The sequence below is a fragment of the Ailuropoda melanoleuca genome, chromosome 8, assembly GCF_002007445.2.
Source record: "Ailuropoda melanoleuca isolate Jingjing chromosome 8, ASM200744v2, whole genome shotgun sequence".
In the NCBI taxonomy this organism is placed as follows: Eukaryota; Metazoa; Chordata; class Mammalia; order Carnivora; family Ursidae; genus Ailuropoda; species Ailuropoda melanoleuca.
Genome location: NC_048225.1, coordinates 65,890,965 through 65,899,595, shown reverse-complemented (window position 1 = coordinate 65,899,595; position 8,631 = coordinate 65,890,965). Strand labels below are relative to the sequence as shown.

General features: G+C 45.3%; 1 protein-coding gene across 1 annotated transcript in view; it reads left to right on the top strand.

The window, feature by feature from the left end:
• Positions 1-8,631, top strand: part of SCCPDH (saccharopine dehydrogenase (putative)) — a 42,319-nt gene that overhangs the window by 27,871 nt on the left and 5,817 nt on the right. The window lies entirely within an intron of this gene.

The following is an 8,631-nucleotide window of genomic DNA, read 5'->3' as shown; positions in this document are numbered from 1 at the left end:
GAGCCTGATGTGGGGCTCCGATCCCATAACGCCGGGATCACGCCCTGAGCCGAAGGCAGACGCTTAACCGCTGTGCCACCCAGGCGCCCCTTGTATACAGCTCTTTAAAATAATAATTTCCTTTATTTTGTTTTTACTTCTCCTCAGTGCATTTACTAGAACAGGTAAGACTCCATGGAACCCTTGCTGTGTTTCAGGGGTTGCTTTTATGTTCTTTACATAAATGAGGTGACTTAGTCTTTTCAAACACCCTTACGGTAGGTAATCTCTCCACTTTGCCAATGAGGAGGCCGAGGCACAGAGGTAAGTAACTTTTCCAAGGTTCTACGGCGAGTAAATACCCAAGCGGGGGTGAGAGCCCAGTCATCCAGCTCCAAAATTTTATTCTCTTTACTTCACAGAGATCTCAGAAACGCTTAGTCTTCATTCTTCTTCTCCGTACCCCCTCCTTCCCAGCGCTTCCTGGCCCCTTCCTCTTCCACACACACCAGGGCCTCCTCCCGCCCCGTGGGTCACAGACCCCGAGTCAGGCCATGAGCTGCGTCACCGGCACTGAGCCCCGCAGGTCGGGCCCCCCACCAACCGCGAGCATGGGCCTGAGGCGAATGCCTGCTTCCCATCTCTCTGGCGCTGGAGCACCATTGGCCGATCCTGTCGCTTTTAATTAGTGATCTGTCTCCTCTCAGGGGCTGTCCTCACGATCTCCGCCTCCTGCAGTTTCAGTCCTGCTTTGCTGACGAAGTTGAGAACGTGCGCACCCCTGGAGTCCTGCTCTCCGACCCACAGCCGCTGCTCTCCTCTCCCCCTTCTCTGCTCCTCTCAGGGAAGGATTCTGGGCCAGACAGAGCCCGCCACCCGTGCTCTTTAAAAATCAAGCACTTCGTGTGTGGCAGGCGCAGAGCTAAGTGCCGTATGTGGCATTTAGTCCCCCCTGACCACATGCGTAAAGGTATTGGCCACTTTTTCCAGCTGAGGAAGCTCTCAGAGCAGGTGCACCTGCCCAAGCTCATGTGGCTAGAAAGCGGTGGGCCCGAGGACCACACCAGCCTGAGCCTTCCCCTTTACTGCTGACTTCCTCGTGGCCTCTCCTGCCATTCTCCTCTCGCCTCTCCTCAGCCTGTGCACGTGGCAACCCAGAAAGGAGTCCTCAACCCTCCTTCACCCTGTTTTCCCCTCGCTGGAGTTGACGTTGGTCTTAATACTGCTAAGTGCTTTGAATGCTGTTTGAGTCCTTATTCAGTCTGTTATCTCTGACATTATTGTCCTTCTTGCGATACTCGCTCCCTTGGCTTCGGAGACCATCTCTCTTCCAAGTGTCCACTCTGTTCCTCTCCTCTGCTGTCCCCGCACTTCTGAGGGTCCCCGAGCCATCTCGGCAGTGTTCTCAGCAGATCCGCTTAGATCTGCTGATCACCTGTCCACCTGTTTTCCTGGATATCTTGACCTGGACGTCCCTCAGGTACTTGAAATTGAACACGTCAGGATCTGAACTTTCCCCCAAACACTCCTCATCCTTTGCTTCCCATCTCAGGTGGTGGCACTGTCATCTGCCCAGTCACAAATGTAGGCATCATTCTAGATTTTTCTCCAAACCCATCCTACCCACCTTAGCTGAGGCTCGTACCCCTCTCCTTTACATTTCGCTCTCTTCCCACAATTGTGGTAAAACGCACATAACATGAAATTTACCATCTTAACCGTTTTTAAGTGTTCGGTGGTTATCAATACCATATTGTTACGTAAAACATTCATTTTTTTTTGCAGATTCACGTTGGTCTGCAGCACATTTGTATTATTGTGTAACCATCCCCACCATCCATCGCCAGAACTCTTCTCTCTCACAAAACTGAAACTCTGTCCCCTCTTCTCCCTGCCCCTGGCCACCATCGTTCGCCCCTCTGTCTCTGTGAATGTGTCCCCTCGGACAGTCCTTGTCCTTCTGTGACTGGCTTATGTCACTGAGCATTATGTCCTCAAGGTTCCTCCGTGTTGTAGCAGGTGTCACACTTCATGCCTGTATAAGGCTGAATGGTAGTTCCTTTTCATACACACACACACACACACACACACACACACACACGGACACATAGACACACACACACCCCCCATGCACACGTCCGCCATTTCCCCATCTGTCCATCCATGGACACCTGGGTTACTTCTTCCACCTTTGGGCTATTTTGAATAGTGCTGCTGTGAACACGTGTGTGCAAATACACCTTCAGCACCCTCCTTTCAAGTCTTTGGGGTGAGTATCCTGAAGTGCAGTTGCTGGTCCGAGGGGATTCTAGTAGTAATTTTTTGAGGAGCCACCAGACTCTTCCCCGGCTCCACGCCATGTTACGTTCCCACCGGCATTGCACAAGTGTGCCCATTGCTCCGTATCCTTGCCAACACTTGTTTCCCGGGGCCTTTTTTTAAAGCTTTTTTTTTTTTTTTTTTTTTTTTTTTTTTTTTTTTAGTAATCTCTTTACCCAGGGTGGGACTCAAACCCACGACCCCGAGATCGAGAGTCACATGTTTCACCAGCGGAGCCAGCTGGGCGCACCCTGTTTTTTGGTTTTCTTCACAGTAGTTATCCTCACAGGTGTGAAGTGGTATCTCGTTGTTGTGATCCATGCTTCTCGGTGACTCGTGGTGTGGGGCATCTTGTCATGTGCTTGTTGGCCGTGTGTAGGTCTTCTCTAGAGAATGTTCAAGTCCTTTGCCCAGTTTTTTTTTTTAATTTAAATGATTTTTTATTATGTTAGTCACCATACAGTACATCCCCGGATTCCGATGTAAAGTTCGATGCTCCATTAGTTGCGTATAACACCAAGTGCACCATGCAATACGTGCCCTCCTTACTACCCATCACCAGTCTATCTCATTCCCCCACCCCCCTCCCCTCTGAAGTCCTCAGTTTGTTTCTCAGAGTCCATAGTCTCTTATGTTTCATTCCCCCTTCTGATTACCCCCCCTTTCTTTATCCCTTTCTTCCCCTACCGATCCTCCTAGTTCTTATGTTCCATAGATGAGAGAAATCATATGATAATTGTCTTTCTCTGCTTGACTTATTTCACTTAGCATTATCTCCTCCAGTGCCGTCCATGTTGCAGCAAATGTTGAGAATTCGTTCTTTCTGATAGCTGAGTAATATTCCATTGTATATATGGACCACAGCTTCTTAATCCAGTCATCTGTTGAAGGGCATCTCGGCTCCTTCCATGATTTGGCTATTGTGGACAATGCAGCTATGAACATTGGGGTGCATATGGCCCTTCTCTTTACTACGTCTGTATCTTTGGGGTAAACACCCAGTAGTGCAATGGCTGGGTCATAGGGTAGTTCAATTTTTAACTTTTTAAGGGACCTCCACACTGTTTTCCAGAGTGGCTGTACCAACTTGCATTCCCACCAACAATGTAGGAGGGATCCCCTTTCTCCACATCCTCTCCAACAATTGTTGTTTCTTGCCTTGTCTATCTTTGCCATTCTAACTGGCGTAAGGTGGTATCTCAGTGTGGTTTTGATTTGAATTTCCCTGATGGCTAATGATTTTGAACATTTTTTCATGTGTCTGTTAGCCATTTGTATGTCTTCATTGGAAAAGTGTCTGTTCATATCTTCTGCCCATTTTATGATTTGTTTATTTGTTTCTCGTGTATTGAGTTTGAGAAGTTCTTTGTAGATCTTGGATACCAGTCCTTTATCTGTGGTGTCCTTTGCAAATATATTCTCCCATTCCGTGGGCTGTCTCTTAGTTTTTTTGACTGTTTCCTTGGCTGTGCAGAAGCTCTTTATCCTGATAAAGTCCCATAAGTTCATTTTATCTTTTATTTCTCTTGCCTTTGGAGATGTGTCGTGAAAAAGGTTGCTCTGGCCGATGTCATAGAAGTTGTTGCCTATGTTCTCCTCTAGAATTTTGATGGATTCCTGTCTCACATTGAGGTCTTTCATCCATTTGGAGTTTATTTTTGTGTATGGTGTGAGAGAGTGGTCAAGTTTCATTCTTTTGCATGTAGCTGTCCAATTTTCCCAGCACCATTTATTGAAGAGACTGTCTTTTTTCCACCGGATGTTTTTTCCTGCTTTATCAAAGATTAGTTGCCCAAAGAGCCGAGGGTCCATTTCTGGGTTCTCTATTCTGTTCCATTGGTCGATGTGTCTGTTTTTGTGCCAGTACCATGCTGTCTTTGTGATCACAGCTTTGTAGTACAGCTCGAAATCCGGCATTGTGATGCCCCCAGCTTTGTTTTTCCTTTTCAACAGTTCCTTGGAGATTCGGGGCCTTTTCTGGTTCCATACAAATTTAAGGACTATTTGTTCCAGTTCTTTGAAAAATGTCCTCGGTATTTTGATCGGGATAGCATTGAAAGTGTAGATTGCTCTGGGTAGTATGGACATTTTAACTATGTTAATTCTTCCAATCCATGAGCATGGAATATTTTTCCATCTTTTTATGTCTTCCTCAATATCTTTCAAAAGTGATCTATAGTTTCTAGCATATAGGTCCTTTACGTCTCTGGTTAAGTTAATTCCAAGGTAACGCATGGTTTTTGGTGTTATTGTAAATGGGATGGATTCCCTAATTTCTCTTTCTTCAGTCTCGTTATTCGTGTATAGAAATGCAACTGATTTCTGGGCATTGATTTTGTATCCTGCCACCTTACTGAATTGTTCTATAACTTCTAATAGTTTGGGAGTGGATTCCTTTGGGTTTTCCATATAGAGTATCATGTCATCTGCAAAGAGAGACAGTTTGACTTCTTCTTTGCCGATTTGGATACCTTTGATCCCTTTTTGTCTTCTGATTGCTGTTGCAAGGACTTCTAGTACTATGTTGAATAATAGTGGCGAGAGTGGGCATCCTTGTCGTGTTCCTGATCTTAAGGGAAAGGCTTCCAGCTTTTCCCCATTGAGAATAATGCTTGCAGTAGGCTTTTCATAGATGGCTTTTATGAGATTGAGAAATGTACCCTCTATTCCTACACTCTGAAGGGTTTTAATCAGGAAAGGATGCTGTATTTTGTCAAATGCTTTTTCTGCATCAATTGAGAGGATCATATGGTTCTTGAGTCTTTTCTTGTTGATATGATGTATCACATTGATTGATTTGCGAGTGTTGAACCATGCTTGCATCCCAGGTATGAATCCCACTTGGTCATGATGGATAATCCTTTTAATGTACTGTTGGATTCTATTAGCAAGGATCTTGTTGAGGATTTTGGCATCCATATTCATTAGAGAAATCGGTCTGTAATTCTCCTTTTTGAGGGGGTCTTTGCCTGGTTTGGGGATCAAGGTAATATTAGCCTCATAGAATGAGTTTGGTAGCTTTCCTTCTGTTTCTATTTTTTGAAATAGCTTTAGGAGAATAGGTATTATTTCTTCTTTGAATGTTTGGTAGAATTCCCCAGGAAAACCGTCTGGGCCTGGAGTTTTATTATTTGGAAGGTTGTTTATCACTGACTCAATTTCTTCATAGTTAATTGGCCTATTTAAGAAATCTATTTCTTCCTGTTTCAGTCTTGGTAGTTTATAGGTTTCCAGGAAGGCCTCCATCTCTTCCAGATTGTTTAGTTTTTTGGCATATAGCTGTTGATAAAAGTTTCTAATAATCCTTGCAATTTCAATGGTGCTGGTCGTGACCTCTCCCTTTTCAGTCATAATTTTAATAATCTCAGTCCTTTCTCTTTGTTTTTGGACAAGTTTTGCCAGTGGTCTATCAATTTTATGGATTCTCTCAAAGAACCAGCTTCTAGTCCTGTTGATCTGCTCTACTGTGGTTCTGGTCTCTAATTCATTGATTTCTGCTCTAATCTTGGTCAACTCCTTCCTTGTCAGTGGGTTAGGCCTGTCCCTCTGTTGCTGTTCCAGTTTCTTGAGGTGAGAATATAGAAACTGCATTTTAGATTTTTCTATTCTTTTGAGTGAGGCTTGGATGGCTATGTATTTCCCCCTTAGGACTGCCTTTGCAGTATCCCATAGGTTTTGGACCGTTGTGTATTCATTCTCGTTGGTCTCCATAAATTGTTTAATTTGTTTTTTGATTTCCTGGTTTATCGAGTCATTCTTGAGCAGGATGGTTCTTAGCCTCCAAGTGTTTGAGTTTCTTCCAGGTTTTTCCTTGTGGTTGAGTTCCAATTTCAGAGCGTTGTGGTCTGAGAATATGCAGGGGATAATTTCAATCTTTTGGTATTGGCTGAGACCTGTTTTGTGTCCCAGAGCATGATCTATTCTTGAGAATGTTCCATGGGCATTTGAATAGAATGAGTATTCTTTGGTTCTGGGGTGTAGTGTTCTATATATATCTATGAGGTCCAACTCGTCGAGTATGGCATTCAAAGCCTTTGATTCTTTGCTTAGTTTTTGCCAGGGTGTTCTGTCTATTTCTGATAGTGGGGTGTTGAGGTCCCCTACTATTACTGTGTTCTTATCTATATGTCTCTTTATTTTGGTTAAGAGTTGGCTTGTGTATCTTGCTGCTCCCCTGTTGGGGGCATATATATTAATAATTGTCATATCCACTTGTTGAATACTTCCTTTAAGAATAATATAGTGCCCTTCTGTATCTCTCTCTATGGCCTCTAGTTTAAAATCCAGTCTATCTGATATGAGAATTGCTACTCCAGCTTTCTTTTGAGGTCCATTTGCGTGGAAGATGGTACTCCATCCCCTTACTCTAAGTCTGAATGCATCTTTGGGTTCAAAATGAGTCTCTTGTAGACAGCAAATGGATGGGTCATGTCTTTTTATCCAATCTGCAACCCTGTGGCGTTTTATGGGAGAGTTTAAGCCATTTAGATTGATAGAGATTATTGACAGATATGATTTTAATGATGCCATTTCTCTTTAAAGTCTTTGTATCGGTTGTGACTTGCTGCTCTGTATCACTCTTGGGGCCTTTTTACCTTTATAGAGCCCCCCTTAATATCTCCTGTAGGGCTGGTTTCGTGGTTACGAAATTGGTTAATGATTGGCGATTTTGGAACGTCTTTATTTCTCCATCAATTCTGAATGACAGCTTTGCTGGATAAAGGATCCTTGGCTGCATGTTTTTCTCTGAAAGAGCTTTAAAAATGCCCCCCCAAGCCTTTCTCTCATTCCAGGTCTCTGTAGACAGGTCTGACGTAATCCTGATACCTTTGCCTTGGTACGTGAGAAATTTCTTTGCCCTGGCCGCTTTCAATACTGTATCCTTGGATCTAATATTTGCGAATTGCACTATGACATGCCGTGGCGTAGGTTTGTCCTGGTTGAGCTTGGATGGGGTCCTCTCTGCCTCTTGGACACGAATGCTTGTTTCCCTTGCTAGATTAGGGAAGTTTTCAGCTACAATTTGTTCAAATATCTCTTCTAGACCTCTGTTTTTCTCCACCCCTTCAGGGATGCCGATGATTCTGACATTGGATCGTTTCATAGAGTCAGTAATCTCCCGTAATCTACATTCGTGGGCGTGGATTTTTTTAAGACCAGCTTCTATTTTCGTTTTTTCTTCTACTAACCCATCCTCCAATTCGCTAACGCGTTCCTCTGCCTCGGTGACCCTGGCCGTCAGAGCCTCTAGTTTTGACTGTATTTGGCCCATAGAATTTTTAATTTCTGTCAGATTCGCTCTCATTTCTGCCCTTAGGGATTCTATATTCTCAGCAACGCTTTCTCTGATGCTTTTTTCAAGTTTACTCATCATCTTGACCATTGTTGCTCTGAATTCCATTTCTGATAATTGGGATACATCCATATGTATTAATTCTGTGGCCGAGGCCAATTCTGTGGCAGAGGCCACAGACTCATTATCTTTTCTTTGCTGGGGGGGACTTCTCCTTCTCGTCATTCTGATGAAGAGAGATTGCAGGGTTGTCCAGAGCCCAAGTGTTGACTGGGACCCAGGCCGTGCGCCCTTGTTTTATAGAGATCTTAGGGATGTGGGCTTCTTCTTTAAAGATTTTATTTATTTTTTTGAGAGAGAGACAGACAGTCAGCAAGAAAGGGAACCCAAGCAAGGGAGTGGGTGAGGAAGAAGCAGGCTCCCAGTGGGGCCCGATGAGGGACTCCTTTTTTCCGGAACGTTGTAAACACACCCTAATCCGAAGACAGGTGCTTGGTGACTGCGCCACTCAGGCGCTCCGGGTTGTGGGCTTCTTGATTTTTCAGCCTGCCTTCTGGGGGAGGGGCCTGCCTGCAGGTACTCAGAAAACCCTGTTTGGGTAGAGTCTCTGTGTCCCTTGCGAGGGGGGATGGGGATGGGCACCCTGTGAGCCGGTATTTCCGGGCTTTTGTTCTCTGGCGGCTTTCCCTGGCGGTTTGCTATGCCTCTTCTGAGAGAGCAGCAGCGGCTGAAATTCANAGCGGCCGAAATTCAGCCTCTGTCACAGAACGGAGGGATTGCGGCCCGTTCTCCACTGATGTTCTGGCCACTTTAGCTCTGTTACTGTTGGTGCTGCTCAACCCTGCAGCAACCCGGGATGTGCGCCCCACACCCGGCGTCCCAGCCCTCACTTCCAGGGCCGGCGCGTCTCTGTCCTTTGTGTTTCTAACCCCGCCAGCCGCCCTGCGCGCGCTCCCGAGCTCCCTGGTTCAGTGTCTCAGTCTGGTGTCTCACGGGTGCTGACCGCGAGTCCGCCTGCTCCCCCGTGCAGGTGGCCCTCC